The 18,996-nt window shown below is 35.9% G+C and overlaps 1 protein-coding gene across 2 annotated transcripts in view; it reads left to right on the top strand.

Moving 5' to 3' along the window:
* Positions 1–18,996, top strand: part of GPATCH2 (G-patch domain containing 2) — a 118,445-nt gene that overhangs the window by 63,219 nt on the left and 36,230 nt on the right. The gene's annotated exons all lie outside the window — the stretch shown is intronic.

Raw genomic sequence — 18,996 nt, forward strand, 5'->3', positions numbered from 1 at the left:
GTTGGAAAAAAAAGATTGTATGCTATCGTGGTGTTCTCAGGTTGAACAGAAACAACAAATGGTTGTCTGAGAGGAGTATTCGTAATTCTATAGCTGAAGACAGAATAGGAATATACCAGCAGATGGAATAACAGAAACAATTTAGTATGCTGTTTTGGTGTTTAATTATTATAGCAAAGAATAAAGAAAACCAGTTTTTACAAGTTGTCTGTAACTACTGTCGATACCCACATTGAACAATCCTTCACTCTCAGTATTTCAGTATCCCATCTGGACTGTCATTATTTTATTTTATTTTTTCTTAATATATATGGCACTTGCTCATTTAATCACTGTAGAGAATGCTCCCAGCCTTTGTCATATCAGTCAATAGTGAGTGTCAGCTTTGACTTAGCTTTCTTTCTAAATCATGTTATTTGGCTGTCTTGCTAAAGAAACAGCCTTTCTTTTTCTGTCGTTCTACACAATTTTAATCTTTTGCTCAGGCTCCCATCTTTCTGTATTTTCTGTTACAGTTTCTCGTCTAGCCTTGACAAAATCATTTTTGCCTGTTTATAGCCATTTAAAATGTGGTGACAAAGATGGTTTTCTTAGCTGAATGTCTTTTCAGTATTATCCTTCCACTGCTTTCCCTTGTCAAATGTTTTTTTCTAAATTTAAGGTGCTCTTCTTTTTCATAAGATCCTTTCAGGATGGTTTGTTGCAGGCAGCAGTACAGTTCTGAGTTTAAAATGTAGTTTAAGATTCATACCTTGCTTTTAGAGCTTTAGTATGGGGTTTGTTTCTTTTGTTGTTCTCTTATCAGTTGTGCCGTGTAGCTCGATATACCAGGTACTAAGATGATAATTTTATTTTCCTGCATTTGTTTTCATCAGTTACCTCTAATAATGAATGTAGTCAAACTGACACCTTAAAGCAAAACCAGTTTCTCCAATATGATTATATATCAGTCATACTTTGTCACTTTACCTTTGGTTTCAAAATAAAACAGTTCTTGGGTGTTTTTCTATAAAGCTGAAAAAGTCCATCATTGCAGTCTCCCTATGCATTTTGCCACATGGTCCATGATCTTATCCTAGGAAAGTTGTTTTTCATTAATCTGAATCTACCTTCTTGCAATCCTGAATTTATTACATTATTAGTCAGAGATTAAAATTTACATGGTTTCTTACTGTCTTTGAAGGCCTGTATGTCATTCTTTCCCTCTGTTTCTTTCACTCTGAGTCACCAATATGTGTGTGAGGAAGTTGTGATATGGGAAACCAAAGTCATTTCACCACCGTTCAGTCAGTGTGCTCCCAGAGCAGAGGCTGGAAGGGACCACAGTGGGTCATCTGGTCCAACCTCCCTGCTCAAGGAGGGTCATCCTGGAATGATGCCCTCTTCATGAATTTATCAGCTGTTTCATAGTGCACAGCTTCCACTGCTTTTTATAAGAAACAACAGTGAAAGGCTGGAGAAAGCCCTCATGTGGGTAGTTTTACAAATGTCAGTCCATACCCTTGAACAGGGTTCTGCTAAACCAGTATTCTCTCAGGAGGGGGAATGGGAGTTTAACAAAATAATTAGAAGGCGGCAAAACCCGACCAGCAACCTCTTTCAAAAAGACAGCGTTAGAGCTGTGAAAGCTTGATTTGTCTGCACGTGCCAGAGTTAGATTGCCAATGTGCTAGTTGCTGTAACTTAATGGGGTTTTTTCAAAGCTTTGCATTCTTAGCTTTTTGCTCTTGAGTATCTTAATCAGGCTCTTTGTGGAGTGCTGCAAGGAATATGTCTATTGGAAAAAGATTCCCCATCTGTAATTATTTCTGAAGATGATCAGCTGTGATTTTAATCCATTATATATACTATGTGGTGTATTGATTTTTGACTAATGATAACTTTTAATAGACCTGTCATGGAGTATCAAGTCAGATTCTTTAGAGAATTCCTCAGGCTTAGCTGTACTTCATAACCTCTATATGATGCAGCAAGTGTAGTCACCTTAAAACAGTTGTGTTATCTCAGTTGATGAGACTTAAGACATTCGTCCAAGCATGTCAGGAGGATCACTGTCACAGCTCTGTTTGTTACCTAAGAGATGGGGTCTCACTCCAAAACCAAACAATAAGCCTCACTATTTTTTTCCACAAACACCATTTAGTTTCAGTAACACTGGTTCTGATGGTGTGTTTGCTTAATTTGTTTAATTAACACCTAAGAGAATTCAGAGTCGGATAAAAGAGAGTTTTATTTTTTTCCAGAGAGATGTGTATGTGTTCTGTGAGAATAGGAGACTTCTGAGTAGGGGAAGTAAACAAATGATCAGTTTTATTTATCTCTCTGTTTTACTGAATGGATGTTGACAAGTGATATGTCCTGATAGTGAGATCCTTGGTCACAGTTTCCATGGATGAATTCTTGGTCCTTCCTGTACAGTCATTGCTGAGAGCTGCTTAGTCTTAGTTTCTCTGAAAATGTATTCTTCCTTCAGTTCCTAAACTAGAATCTATTTTCACTCTGCTACATGAGTGTATGTTTATGGAAGATGTTCTCTGACACCAATTCTTAAATGTCTCAGTTTGTGGTGAAGGAAATGTTTTTACAGCTTTGAGTGGTTAGGTAGTTATCTGGTTATTATCAAGAAAACTTTTAAGGGATTTGAAAAAAAAACCCCAAACCTTTTGTTCTTAAATATTTTCCCCTTGTGACTGCTGACATTTTAGTTTGTTTCTATGATTGCATGTTCCAATTTTCAACTGAAATATTTTTGTCTAATAAGAATCTTTTGTTCGTAAGAAATATGACATACTTTATATCTAAATACATACTTTCAGAAAAAGGAATCTTCCTTTTTAGAGAAAATATACAAAGACATATATACACACTTTATGCACAAATATCTTAATTTCTTTTTTTTATTTTACAGTTAACTGAGGTAACAACCTAGTATATGAAACAATAAAAATCTCAATATATGAGATTGTTGTTAAATTCACAAGTTTTTATCACGGCCATATTTTGTGGAGGATACAAATCTGAAATAGAATTTTAGAAAAACATTGGGATACTCTTCAGATACATTGTGCTTTAATTTACAATGTATAATCCATACATACTGTATAAACTATATAAAGAATCAAGCAATCATGTCTTTCAGTGTTATCTATTGCCATCATTCCCCATGCATTGAGGCTCTCACTATAGCTATTACTATAAAACGTTCCCTAAGTACATAAAGGCTCTAATCGTTAAGATTTTTATTACCAGCCACACATACAGAGCTGCAAATTGCCTTGTTTCAGATTTATTATGTATTACTCTAGAAATTCTATAAAGATCAAAAGAACTGATTACAATGTTGACCTCTGCATTAACTCATCTGAATTTAAATTCAAGTGTTTGATTTGGGAAAATAAGTCCATTTATCATAGGTCTGCTACTGAGGGGATTGTGCAGCCCTGATTGGGAGTGCTGAGACCAAATTTATTGAGCATGGGCTTGAAAATTGTTTGTAGGACAAGAGGAACGAAAGTTTGACCTGCCATTGTGTTGCACCCAGGGAAAAATGTGGCAGCTGCCTTTTTCAAATATCTAGCAGTTTGTTTTTGCTGAAGAGCAAGCAGATATTTATAGTTTAAATACATTTAACTGCTTCAAAAAAAGGAAGCCAATAAACCTTTTCTCCTCATGAAAGAATTAACTGTTAAATACAAATACTACAGTCTAGCAATGTGTAAGGAGATGTGGCATTCTAGATCTTGGCATTTCCTTTTTCAAGTCCTTTTGAAGTTTGCTGTCCTGGAAATATAAATATTTGTGAGTGTACATTTTAGAATTCACTCCTCAGCTAGTAGAAGGATGGTAGCTTTGTCAATTAATTAATTGTACCTCATTTAATGTGCTTATCTATATCAGCTGAAAGGCCAGTTCCTTCAGAAAAATAAATAAGTGAAAGAAATTAGACCTAACAAAGCTGGAAATCATATATCCACACAGACTCTGTGTAGCAGTGTTCACTTTCTGAAGTGAACTGCTAAATGCGGGGATTTTGTCAAAGAACTGCAACTTACACATTAAAATGTTGCAATTGGCAGTTTTATGGGCTTAGTCTGAGTTATTCACGTGTAAGAAACGTAATTTACTGCTTAAAGATATCTCCCCTCTGATTTGGAATAAACTTGTTATATTTAATGTAAACTTAAAGTAATTAAATTTTGATATAATGCAAATCCTTACTTGTTCATCAGGTAGTGACAGCAGGTGTACAAACAGGGTGCCACGATGCACGAGGTTGGTTGTAAAACAAGACATTTGTTGTTTGCATGCTTGCATTTTTACTCAAAAGCTGATAAATGCACTGATGCCACAGTGATAATGCCCATACGTTTATTACTGTTTTATTTGGGGTTTTTTTTAGTTTAATCTTAAGGAAAATATGTATTATAATCAATTATTTCACCAGAAAATGCTTTAGTTGAAACTTCGGTGTGTCAGGAATATGTTGATGTCCCACCTTTCTCCTCAAACTATTCAGTTAAAAGGAGGGACAAGTGAGGATGAAATACCATTTCTGGTATAAAAGAGGCTTGTCTTGACGTGTGAGCTGCAACACTTTAGACTAAAGTCACTCCAGACAGCCAGGAGGAAGGGTAGGTTTGAGAAAATAAAGTTAATATTTGTTGCACTCCTAAAATGATACATCCAGATCTGTTTAAGATGCCTAACAAAGTCTGCGTTAGGAAATTACTGTTCAATGGAGGCATTTTTATTTATGGATCTGAGTCATATGGCTGAAAAATTAAATACTCTTAGTGGAATTGCATTTTTTTATCTATTAGGAACAATCCAGCTTTTAAGATAGTATATTGTACGTCAACTAAAAGTGACACTGCTGCTTAGGGTTCCTAGGACTTTCCACTTTCAAGTACTTTAAAGATTATCCACCCTATAATTCTGTTGCTGCATGGGATCTTTAAAACTTCATGTTTTGAACTTCAGATTTTCACTTCTAAAAGCCAAATTTGAATGATGATCCAATAGTAGGTGAGGATTACTTTAATGCATGCAAAGGGCTGTAAGTACATCCTGTCCTAACCAGCCTCTAGTTTTTTGGTTTCTGAAGTCAGCAAACTTTAAAAACAATTGTGAGGGGTATTGTCTCATCTCCAGTGTTTATTCTCTTTTAGACACCTAGTGAAAACCTGAGTGCCCTATTAAAATAAAGGGCTGCAGCCTTGGGGAAATAAGTGGGGTTTTTGTTTGGGGTTTGCTAGGTCTTTTTAGTCTACTGCACTGCATGTTACCTGCACCATGGTCTGCAGGTTTACATTTTTGCTATGTGAGGAAAGGTATTCCAGAATTGAAAGGAAAGCGCTCCATTGTATTAGGGGTAAGATTGCATTCTGCTCAAAAGTTGATAGACATTTATTTAATAAGGATTCCTGAGGAACTGTGCAGACTTGAACTTTTAGTAACTTCCAGAATTGATAAACTGGGAGGCAATTGGAAACTAACTTGTCCCAAGTGTCCACTTTCTTTACTGAGGCCCCATATTTGTAATGTTTTACTTAATTTCATCAGTAGGATGAAATTTTGTAACTCTGACATAGGTCTCTCACAATATTTTACCTGGTTTAAAAAAATACATATCTTTTAATAGAAACCAAACCCTTTTGAGAGGATGCAAAAAAGTGTGTTTGTTTATGTGTTGGTCAGAATCCTAAAGCTTTTCTGGGGGAAAATATTGTTCATACAGAGAAGAGTATTCTTCTGGCATGAAGGCATTCATTGGTTGACTCTATGAAGGAGAACACTAAAATGTTTGGCTTTTAAAAGTGGCTCCTTCATTTAAACTGCAGTGATTTACAAGCATAGTTCGAAAAACTGTGTTACTACAAATATACCTACAGAGTCAAAACAGAATCCTTTGGTCCTCCCAACCCTTGGTCTTTTAAATTGTAAAATGGTAAGCCTGTTGGCATGATAAAGAAAACATACTCCAGATGCCTGAGGATGTTCTGGAAGGATGTTATGTGTCAGTCTTCATGTAATCAAGGATTTTTCCCCTACTATTCTCTGTTTCTATGTTTACCATTTGACTTCCAACACTAAACCTTGAAGATAGAATTCTTCCTAATTATTTTCAAATGGCAGAAATAGCACAAATATTCAGGTTTAACAAACCACAATGCTACAGAATTATTGAATCAGTCTAGAGCACTCCATTGTGTTGTTTATTTATTATGCCTTTCAATAGATATGTTTTTCATATAGTAAACTACAATCTTGCCTAAAGATGAATGAAGCCTATTCAAAGAATTCCAGGGACATGGAAGAAGCCCACTATAAAAAAGAGGATTTTTTCATCACAGTAAAATGTTGCTATAATGGTGGATCATACAAAATTATAGGAAATAATATAAGAGATTTTAAAGTAGGATAAAAATGGAAAATGTATGCTTGCTAATTTAGCCACAAAATATCTCTTGAATAGTTTATATGAAAGCTTCTGTAGCTGATAGGCTTTCACTTTGAATCAAAGAAAACAATAGTACAATCGCCATATCTTATCATAGAAGTAAGTAGGTATTTTGTTAGAGCAGAAGCTTCCAGAGGTGGTCTCTCAGATCTGCAAGTAAAAGCAGGAAATAACTCTGAATTCCTGTAGTAGACTGAAGGCAAATACATTTCTGGGGAGGTTTTATGGTAATAGTAATTTACCCTGTACCAGAGATAAAATATTTAGCTGTGTAAGGAGATGAGACATATATTTTAATGGTGTCTTTAAAAAAAAAAACAGAGGATTTCTTTGTGTACCAAGAATATGAAATTTTCAGGGTTCAGGATACTTCACCATGTCTGAACCTCATTTAGTTGATGTTATGAATAAGCTAGACAAAAGATGTATATCTGTATCCCGCAATTTAAGAATTGGAAAGATTGCTTACATTTTTTTCCGTAAAGATTGTTGTATGTGAATGTTGCTTTTCCAGGAAGGTGCCTTGAACTGTGTAACTGCTGCCATATTTTCCCCCACCCCACAGAACAGGCACTCCCTCAGTATGCACTATCTTTTGATGGGCAGATGACCTCTAATTTAATAGTAAGATGTTTGATTCCTTATGAATATGAATGTCTTTGATAACTTTCCAGAATGTTCTGTAAGTTTTCTTTTTTTTTTTTTAATTCAGTATTTTCCTCAGTTCATGGCTATATTCCAGAAGAACTTGAAAATGTTCCCAAATATTTTATGGCACTTACGGCACCTTTTCAGTTAACATCTATTTCTTGCCAACAGCATTCGACTTAATTAATATATCACTCTATTTTTATTATTTTTAAATAGTTAATAAAATGTCAAAGTTTATTTTGTTTTGTGCTACTTAAATATTTGTGGGTCATAATGCCAAATTAAAATAACTGTTTCACTAAATTTTTCTTCTTGGCAGCCTACACAATTTAGTGCTATAGGGCATATGATACATGCAAGAGAGTTTTCTGCCAATAAATACAATTTATTGAATGCTGCCATTAAATGTAATTTCTTTTTTATAAGGGATTCATCCAAAGTTGTGGATGTGCCTGGGCGTACCATGTTTTCTAGTGTTAAACGTGCCTACAAACTAAACCAGGCTTAATAATGTGCCAAGTTACCTCAATTCAGCCTCTATTCTGCTATTTAAACTTCTGGGTGTTTGGAAGGAAATGGAGTAGTCTATCAACATAGTATTGCTTCATTAGCTAAATTAAATATACTGATGCTGAAAGTTGCATTTAGTAAGCAAACATCTCAGGTATGCTTTGGCAGCAAATGAAATGAAAACTTAATAACTTACTTCAAAAATTTTGTACCACAACCAACTTGAATGGCAAGCAGTGGATTCAGCAAGGCTTTGTGTTGGTGCTATTTACTCAGCCATCTTGGGGATGGTAGAGAACATGAATCTGATTATAATTACCTGATGTCTTTGACCCTTGAACAAAGCAGAGAGATTGAAAGAATCCTCAAGCACCAATTATAAAGAGGTAGTTATTGTTATCTTTAGACAGTCTATTAGTTTTTACCTTACTGAAGATTTCTGTGTAGGTGTTCTTTTCCACATACTGTCATTTTTTGTAGTAATATTTGCACATGTACTTCATTCTGGCTAGTTTTCCTATTCCTTCCCTCCCAAACTAAAATCAAATATTTATTCCAACATCCCACAGGAGAATGCATATTTTTTTTTTTTTTGTAAAAAAATGCTTCCCCTTGACCGAAAGTGAAGTTTGCATCATGGAGATAATCAGATTATATCATGAATAGTCTGTGAAAGCCTCTGGACATGTACATTTTAAGCAGCAGGGCTGTCACTCATAAATAGCTGCTGAACAAAATGTACTTCCATTTCCCTGTATTGGAAGTTGTTTTGGTGAGTCATGTCATACTGTTTTACGAGTTGTAAGTTTTAAGGACAATTTGTCTTTATTAGGGACTACGTTAGCTCTAGGTGTTTCTGTAATAACATGCCCAAAAAACCATCAAATGTTGGGGTTTGGTTCTAGATCTTCTCTGGGTAAAGGCTCTCTCTTTGGCCTCTCTGATTTTTTTTCATCCCTTAACAATAGAGAAAATAATCTTCTAACTCCTCAAGAGCAATTTAGGTTTTCCTAGGTTTTGCTAGGAGTTGCTGATAACCAAAGGCCAGAATTCTATGATGTACGATGTCTGCCCTGAGGTGGGTAGAAAGGTAGCCCTCTCCAGGACCTGGCAAAATGTGCTTTACAGCTTTGTGTCTGAAAATGAGTGTTGTTCTCTGTGCCCTGCAACACATTAAACACTTGCAACGGAGAGAAAAATATTCTTTACTTGATCCTCTATATGATCAGGACACAACAAGCCGGGTACTCCTTTTGTTCTTGTTTCTACAGTGATGTTTTGTAAGTAGAAGGTATGGTTTTGGTTGGAAGATATTTCCTGTAAATGGTAAGGAATTTCAGAAGCCTAAGGCAACTAATGTGTTGTAGAGTTACCAAAACCTATTTTCATGGATCTGGCCAGAAAAGTAAAATTGGTGCTGCCAGAGTCATCGGGGAGAGAGAATTGTCTTTCCCCTGTGTAATTTCCAGGTAGAGAAGAGCCTGTAAATGAAAACAGTGCCCTGATTTCTGTCCTGCAACAGAGGCAGCCACTGTCCTCACACACACAGGCACATATCTGGGAAGTACTTAAACTCTGGTTTCTGTACATTGTTTTAAATTTTCTAGGAGAGCAAAAGTTTTTCACATACTGAACACAACTTTCTGACAGAAGCACTCTAAAACTTCATTTCCTTGTCAGCACAAAATCAGCAATGCTGCTTCATCTTGCTGGAGGAGAGGATAGCAAATGGAAGCAGCACTCTGCTCCTGGAACACAGGCTTCCCTTTCTTTGTGAATTAATGTTTTGGAATAGTTATCACCGTAATGCATTACAAGTTCAAATTACTGTAAGGAACTCGGCTCTTAAGATCATACTGTGACATTTTCCATCATATAGGGCTTGATACCATGCAAAGAATTTCAGAGCCCTCTTACTGATAAGGAGGGATTTGAGAGTAAGGTAATACAATTTAGTCTTCATATCAAAGTTGATGATGACTTTGCACAATCCATTCATGAGTTTTGCAATCAGTAGGATAGATCTTTGGGATCTGCATTATGTTAGAAATTAAGAAATGCAGTGCAACCTTATTCAAGTGTTGATATCCTAGTATGGCACTGCTATTAAACCTAAAAAGCTTGAGAGTTTATTTTAAAATGTATGAGTGGAATTCCCACTTTAGATTTTTTTTTTCCTATTAGAACCTCCTTGTTTCCATTTCTTCTATAGTAGAAGTTAGGAATTATTTATATTTGAACACAAGGTAATGGAAAAGCTAGAGAATGTCTTGCTAAGAAGAATTATATTTATTGTAATATGTTTTAAAATAAGTTTTATTTCTGTGTCATTTTGCTTGGGGAGAAAAATTGAAAATATATCTTAAGCCTGAATTTAGCTTGACCTTAAAAATGCCCAGTGGAAAGTTGATTTCTGAGCTTCTGCGTGCTTCTCCTGTTCATCTCAACTGGCATTTACAATCTGAAACCATGGTTATAGTTATATGTTAGAAGTTCAGATGGCAGAAAAAGTGGCAAATACAGAAGGATTTCTAAAATCTGTTTGTAATGTAAGCTTGTAGTGTAAAACATTTATGTACAGATCAGTTCAAAATAATGAGAAATGTCATCCACATACAAAAGTGAAACTGTCCAAATTTGTAACTGAGGCTCCCCTGCAGCCTTTTTCCTGTTGTTTACCACTGTTGTGAGCCCTTCTGGTGAGAATTTCACTTAAAATGAAGAAAAATAATTTTGTGGGCACTAATTATTTAAATGTCATCTAACCTAAAGGGCAAAAGGTCATGCTTTTATTTTTGCAGTTCAAATTTCACAACATCTGTTCTTGATCAAACTGTATTTACTTTGAAAGGTGTTTTATTCCAAATCTTAGCAAAGTGTAACCTTTTAATCCACAATCTTCTGAACTGTTTTCTTCACATGGGAAATTTTTCACACTGCTATCAGCATTCTCATGTGCTCAGTCTTCTTATCATGTTCTTCTGATAATAGTTCAGGTATTGCCTGGTTTTTGTTGTCCAGGCTGTAATACAGCTCACTGGGTGCCCCTTGGAAAAATACCAAAAATACAAAATACTTATTGTATTAAGGTATTAAGTTTTTCATGCAAATCAAACTTTTAACAGTTCAAGACTTTAAACCCATGCAGGACTGTAGGTGTTATGACAGCAAACCACTTGGTGGCTGAGAGGAAGAGGAGAAGTATCCTAGCAGATCTGTCAGGGGTTACTAATCGTCACCTGTTTCCCAGTCAGTGGAAGTATAGTGGTATGAAAAAGATGGGATCTCACTGTTCTTCTGTTTGCTACAAGTCCTTTTTCTGTAAGACTGTGGGCTTCAATGCAAAACAGGCAGTGAGGCATTCTGTTTTATTTCAGTGGCTGGCCATTTGATCTTCATTTCATTCATAAGCTAAAATCCCTTGTCTTTTTTTTGTAAATAAAATGGCATTACTTGCAGGCTGCATTCCCATCAGTATTTTTCATCTGTTTTCTGATGATAGAATCTAACATTAATGCATCTCTGTCTAAATATGGTTATGAGTGTATAGATTAATGGAACTCATGTTAGCATGTTTAAAGTGAATTTTAATGTGTAAGTAGAATGGAAGGACTTTAAAGCAAATTATTTGCCTCAAAGCTCTGTTTATATGGTGTGTGTTTCAAGCTAATAATCAGGGCTTACTGTGGGTCAGCGTGTCATATCCCAGTGGTGTCTAGTGAGATGGAGGGTTATCTTCTATGTCAGCTAGATAACCCTGTGAACAATTTGGAGTGGTGGAGATAATGGGACTGAATTCTGAAATGAGGTGGAACTCTGAGATGGGGCAGAATTCAGAATAGGAGCTGGAAATATCAGGAAATACAGGACTGCGTGTGAGTGCCATGTGGCTGCTCATGAAGGCAAGCACCTTTTGGCATCAGTAGTCACTTGTGTTTGATGATAATCCTTCTTGATAATGTGCAGTTAAAATGTGAGACAATGGCAAATCAAATAGATATTCCTCGGAAAAAGAAAAGTGAAGTTAAAAAAAACACTCCCTTGCTACTGGCCCTGTTTTTATTTGTTTAATTTTTTTTAAATTCTGATACAGACATTGCACAATAATCTGATAAATATTTTTGCCATGTTTTGGATAGCTTTTCTCCAAGCTGTGTTGTCCACAAATATTGTGGTTTTTAAAAAGTTATAGTTTATTCTCCTTTTTTTCTTCACAAAATATAACTTTTATGTACTTGGAGAAAATTGTAGGTCATCTTTGTGGCAATAGACACAGTTTCATCCTTCAAGTTTTTAATTTTTTTTATTTTGCTGTATTTTACTGATTTTAATTTCATATAGAAGGAAAAGGCCAAATCTGTTTCACATTTATGAAGAGAATAGTTATATTCTGGTTTCATAGATCTCAGATGATGCAGCAAGCTTTTTATTTGTGCATTTAAATCAAACTGTTAATACTGCAATTGAAGTAATTCTTTCTTCAGACAAAATATGTAACATACAGATTACACACTACTGAGTTTCAGGTTTTTGTCCACCTTAAGAGCTAGCAAAGTACATCCTGCTGAATTCCATTGTCATTTTGGAAACTAGACTACTGCATGTGCTATTTGCAGCGTGTATTTGGACAGATTTGGGAGCACTGGTATTAAAGGCATTTTTCCCACTGTCTGTTGTATCACTCACCTTGTGTTTGCTGCTCGTTTTTAGCCCTACTCTAAGTGAATGGTGTAGCACTGACAAACATATTCTTTCTGTTCCGTTTCTCTCCACACTGTAACTCGGAGCAGAAAATTGGTGACTCCTGTAGCCTTTGGTCAGCCAGTAGAGGCCACTCACAGCTTGCGACTGAAGCCGGGCAGCGACTTGGAACTGGGGGTTTTGTTGTGTGCTTGGGGTTTGAATCCACACCCAGCCAGCTCAGGCTGCCATGAACTGGCTTTGTACAACTGGTACCTGCAAAGGGCTCTGCTAGGAGGAATTCTGCTCAGATATGGAAGCGCATTAAATATTGATGTTTTTCTGTTTCCTCTAATAAGTCCCACGGCAGCAGGAATAACAATCACCTTCAGTACTTCAAGCAGACTCAAATCAAATGCTTTGATGACATCCTTTGTTGTTGGTATAATCTTTACTGTCATTATATTATATTACTTTAACAAAGTAAGGAAACACTGTTACAGAACTCTTTTGGGGGGAAGGGAAAGGAGGGTCTTGTTTAAATGTTTTCTTGTTTTTTCCAAATGTAGCCAGCATCTCCCAGATCAAGGCTAGTTGCCTAATTGCTGCTCTGTTACTTCCTCCTCCCTATATTACTGTTTGGGCAACTTACTTATTGATGATAATTTTACAAGGTAAAACATTATTTCAGCATTTTAGGTTATTCTGAACTAATAAGGGTACAGTCCCAACACTACTGAAATAAAAATCCTGTTGATTTAGTGAAGATTTCATCTAAGAATAAGTTTTCTATCTAAACAGACAGCTAGAATATCACCATAAAGATTATATACATATATATATTTATGCAGCATATTATTGCAGCATTTAATTATTGGCTCCATTTCCTAAATAAGGTAAATCTGGTTTATTTAAGATTAAATTTGTTAAATACCAGCTATTTACAGAGTATTGGAGTAACAAACTTCTTGCCAATGTTTTGTTTCACAGCTGCCCTAAATATTTCCCCTTTCCTGATATAAAATACTGAAATAATGGTGCTATTGTGTTTTTGCAGTCAGGAGAATCTTACATTTGCCTTTTTAGAAGGCAAATTTAAAATTAAATTAGATTTTTATATTAAATTAAATTAAATTTTGGTTTAATTTGAATATAAAAACTACAAATTTCTGGTTTATATTTTCTTCCTGAGACTTTTAAGTTAGTCCATTTTTGCAGTGTTGTGAGCTGTTATTGGAGGCATAGCGCCACACAGTACTATTTCATATTAAATATTAGGAATCTCAGAAGAAACTCTCCTACTGAATTCCTTGCAGATGGGAGACTTACAATTCTCAGTTTACCTGATACTTTCCCCATATACCAGTTTTTTCTGTTACATTATATATTAGTATTATTTCCTCTAATAGCTCCTCCAGTGTTGCTGTATTACACACCTAAAGACAGCAGGAATGCACTAATATATATTATTACAGTGCATCATTAAACTTAATCTGCCTATTCAATAGTGTGTAAAAACTGGTCCGTTTGACAAAGATTCAGGACAAAACATGGTGTGTGATATTTTCGGTTAATGTTACAATTTAAAACAAACAGGAAGTGTTACACCCAGGGCAGTCTATTTTCAAAAAAGTATATTTTTTGTTTTAAACTTACATTTATTTAACTTCAAATTCAGGTTTTATCCTAAAAATAGTAGAGAAAAACTGTGAAATAGCAAAAGTTTACAAAGAAATTCCCTTATTTGCTTTTATACATGGGATTTCAATTTCCCATTTTTTTCTGAAGTAGCTAGGTTGAATAGTAGAGTTTTCTTCTTTTAGTCTCTGATATTCTCATGGTATTCATCTGTTAATCATTTCGTTGAAAGCTGTATATCAAGAGACAGAGGCAGTTTGATCAGCTGTGTGAAAAGAAATGTAGAGAAAACTCTTAACAGTGTGTGAAATCGCTGGAGAGATTTGGGAGCTGGGACAAATTCTGTCACGCCAAGAAACTTACTAATTCTTTTTTTTTCTTTTTTTTAAAATGCCTTAAGGGAAAACTGTAAAACTTGTACAGGGAGGTTCCTGTTTGCTTTAGGATTAAAATCCATGTCTTTGACCTATTTTTTTTCCTTTTTTTTTTTCTTTCCCTATCACTTGCATGTATTTTGCAAGCAGAATGGCAATGATCCATTGATTTTTGCACACTGCGTCAGTAAGAGGTTAAAGAAATATGACTCAAATAGCAAGAAACTGGTGTAGAACTATTCTGCCAGTGAGCCATGACTTCATGGAGACTTTGTAGAGTTTGACTGAGCATCACTTAAAGGTAATCTGTACATTAAAGAGATGCTTCTCTGGGATGGTCAGTTTGGGCCCTTCAGCAAGAGTGTGCTTTCAGAGGGAAAGCATTACCAGTGTAATGGTAATGTCAAGCCAGATTATAGCCATGTTCCAGTAATGTATACTGTGAAAGCTATTTGTGTTTTCATCATTTTCTATATTGCTCCAAGTCAAATGTGTGTCTGTATTTTTTAAAGATGTATTTTAAATCCAGAACTTTGTTTAGTGTACTTTCCAAGGTCCCTAGTGTAGAAGGGATAAAAAATGAGTAATACTGAATAGTTGCTGAAAATAATAAGGTATTGCTTTTAATCAGTGCAACAAAATGTGGGTAATAGGTTTTACTCTATTTCTTCCCTTGATATAGTTTGATTTAATTTCCTACAAAGTTACAGTTGCAGATCAGTGAATTATGAATTTGACATTGTCATGCTGTAATTTCCTGCAAAATCCTGTTCTCCAGGATTGATTTTAGTTGCATTTCGTTTTGGAAAACAACTTCTTTGCACAAAATCCTCCCTGAGAAAATTGAGTTTGCTATGGACCTTTTTAAGCTGTAGTTGATCACAGCAGTTACTTTACAGAGCAGAAAAGGCAAAAAAGGCAACCTGTTCTTTCATCTAGGAAAGCAGCTAGCTTATTTGTGTGATTAGTGTCCAGCAAAATTTTACTGAAATTTTACTGGTTTTCCCTGCTATGAATGTGACATATTGTGACAACTAAGCTAAGCCTTCAAGTCAAATACTCACATAATTATTTATGTGGCTTTTTAAAGCGCATCATAGACTCGTTTAGATTAGAAAGGACCTGTAAGAAAGAGCGAGTCCAGCCATAAACCTAGCACTGCCAAGTCTACCAAATCATGGCAAGGAAATAACATCCTGTAAAAAATGAGCTCAGTACTATCTTTTCATTGCACATGCTATCGAGTGCTTGGCATAAAATCTAATTCAAAAGCAAAAAATGTCACTTTCGGTGTTTAAAAACTACTTAACCTGTGAGAAATTTACTTTTTCAGTAATAGAAAATATATCTGAGGAACAGTTATGAATAGGACATAGTTTGTGTTTTTCAAATATATTATGCCCTAAGATAAACATAAATTATGAAGAGGAAATCTACTTGCTCGCTTGATTGTGTGGTAACATGGGAAAAAATAAGGGACAAGAGTGGATGAGTATGCATATTAGTTTATACTATTTAAAATATTAAGAAAATATTGAGTCTTGAACACATCCATAATTGGGAGCTTTGTATCATAGATGTCTTTAAAAAATAATTTATGATTTTTCATGGGCTATTCAGTAACTGAACATTAAAATATACTTCAAATGAAAAGTAAGCATAATTGTTAAGTGACAGTGTAACATTTTTGTGCATTAATGTGTTGTGGGTTTTTCTTGGTGCATGGTAGTAGCTTTTCTTTAAACTACAGCATATGTAAATTAAAATAGCACCATCATATTTAATTAGGAGATGCATAAATTGATCCACTAAATTGATTCTTTGTTTTACTTCTCCAATCTTGGACACCCCTTAGCCTGTTCATATAAAGTAAGTGGTAGTGTTCAAGCACCCTGTGACTGAGCTGTAGGCACTTTGCTCCCTGTTCCTTAGTGGTGTGAGCCACTCAGAAGGGGGAATGATCTCACAGGATCCAGCGCTGGTGCAGCCTCCCCTCCAGTGCTGGGTGTGGTTCTGGGCTCCACAGTTGAAGAAGGATGTGAAGGTCCTTGAACGTGTCCAAAGGAGAGAACAAGGCTGTTGACAGCACTGGAAGGCATGTCCTGTGAGCTGTGGCTGAGGGCTCCAGGCTTGTCTGGATTGGAGGAAAGGAGACTGAGGGGTGACCTCTTGAAGCTTCCTGAGGAGGGGAAGTATTGATGGCCTCTTACGTCTGGGACCCAGTGATAAAATGTGTGTGAATGGTGCAGAGCTACTCCAGGGGAGGTTCAGACATCAGGAAGCATTTCTTTACCAAGGGTGTGTTCAAACACTGAAGCAGGATTCTGAGAGACGTGGATGATGCCCCAAACTGGTTGGTGTTTTTGGACAATGCCCATAACAATGCGCTCTAAATTGGTCAGCCTTGAATTGGTCAAGATGTTCACTGTAGGTTCCTTCCAGCCAAAATGCTCTATTCTCTATTATTGGCATTTTCAAATGACTGTTGAGGTGCTTAGTATTATTTTAGTCAGAGTGAGGTCCTTCTGACTTTCTTGTCCTTTTTGTGTTTAATCCCACCATCTTTTGTCATGTGTAGTATCTTGCAGGGGGGCATCAGGTTGGATATTAGGAAAAATTTCCTGACTGATAGTGGTTAAGAATTAGAGCAGGCTGCCCAGGAAAATGGTGGAATTGCCATGCCGGGAGGTATTCAAAGAATGAACAAATGAGTCACTTCTTGATACAGCTTACTGGGTGTGGTGGTACTCAGTTGAAGGTTGGACTTGATGGTCCTGGGGACCTTTTCCAACTGTGATTTTGGGCAGCAGTAGATGGTGTTGTGTATTCTGAGGCAGAACCCCTTATAGTTGAATACTTTTTCTTTTTTCCGTGTCCATTAGTTTAGGTCATAATTTCTCAGGCAAAGAAGTCTTTGCAAATCAGGAGTACTTTGTCTCTGGGTTGGAGTACCTGTGTCTCAGGGATTCTATGAACAGGATGCAGCCATCACATTGTCATCTTATTCAAGCGGTGGTGAAAGGACTTGTAGCCAGAAGAGAGTAAAAGTTTCAAAAAATGACCCTGAACTTTATTAATACTGAAGATTTTTGTAATGGTGAGGTAGCAGATGAAGGTGGGCAATGAGATTTGGTTTAGCTTTTTATAGCCTCGGTAAGTTTTGCAAACAGGAATTAATTTGCATTAACATATTGGGAGTCTTAGAGTAATTAGCAGCGAGTTTTATGCAAAGGTGTCTATGTGTGTACCTTGTGAGTTTAGTTTTATAAACATTCTGTGGCTGCATGGTAGCTGAAGCCATCTGGGGTGTGCAGGAGAAACCTGAATACTGTACTTGGTGATCACTTGTAACTGTATTCCAAGCAAGTTCATATTCTCATATAAATTGGTGGAAAAACCTACTTCTGTGGTTTCTGTATTATTTTAAAACTGGCAATTTATCAAGTGAATTTTCTTGAAATTTCCATGCTTATTAAATTTCAGATTATGTATTTTGAGTAAGCTGGAAACGTAAACTTGTTTCCATAAGTATGGCTGCAGGTAAACAACCAATTTTAGTCCAGAAAATAGCTTTTGCTTCTGTCAACATGTTGTTTATTTTCTCTCTGAGATAAAAAGTTCAGTTTTCTGATATTTGTACCAAGATAAAGTCTGTAAACAAGATTAATATAGTGTGGAAAAGGTTGTCAGCACCCCTGGCAAAGGAAATAAGTTGCCTGTACACAGAACATACTGTAAACTGAATAAAAGTGTCAGGTCCACCATGAGATAATGTGATCATGAACCTCTAACAAAGCATGACATAGGCACAGTCCACTTTTCTTATAGCCACAGTGTAGAAAATGGATTACTATATTCCAGGGATACTGACTGGAATAGCATGAAAACCTCATTTTGAGATTAATGCAGGATATTACTCTCAAGAGCTGAGCTGCATGCTTACCTGTAGTTTTAAAGTAACAGTTTAGTTATTAATCTTAAAATTTGGAAATTACATATTAAAATACTGGCTTATATTTCCAGGTCTGTCTTTGTGAATGACCATTTCTCAGTTTTATTATTAGATGAACTATGACATTGAAGCAGTAGCATTTGGTCAGTGTTTTATTCTCATCCCATGGCTGTGTAAAGCCTTGATCAGTCTAGTAAAACAGTAAATTCCAAAAGGGAGTAAAGCAGTAGGTGCTGTTCTCCTATGTAGCTGTCGTGATTTCCTCTACTATGATTTGTATGTTTGCATAGATTTTTCAGAGGTAAGGTATTACCAATGCTTTTTTATCCCCCTCAGACAGAAAAGTGATAGCACTTTATTGTTTCTCAATTCAGCCCAGAGTGACATCATTCTTCAGGTCAAAGAAGGAGATTATGGTCAAATACTTTGACCATGTGGAACTCTCAAATTATTCAGTGAGCATTCTTTGAAAGTCTTCCAGACTTGGAGTTCTGACTGCCCTGCCTTTTCTCCATTACAACACCAGATTAATAGGGAGGTTTTACTTTTGGAGTTGAGCTCATTGTTCTTATAATAATGAGTGGGCTGCTTTTATCCATGAATCTCCAGCTTATTCACTTTTGGCAAGCCTGAGCCATATAAATGTATTACCAGTGAGTTTTTGTGGTCTCCTGTCAAACCTGCAAGAACATCTGACTTCATTCCCTCTTCTGGTTATCTCCTGACTATAA

Source organism: Pyrgilauda ruficollis, unplaced genomic scaffold (assembly GCF_017590135.1).
Source record: "Pyrgilauda ruficollis isolate IOZ18807 unplaced genomic scaffold, ASM1759013v1 scaffold4, whole genome shotgun sequence".
Lineage (NCBI taxonomy): Eukaryota > Metazoa > Chordata > Aves > Passeriformes > Passeridae > Pyrgilauda > Pyrgilauda ruficollis.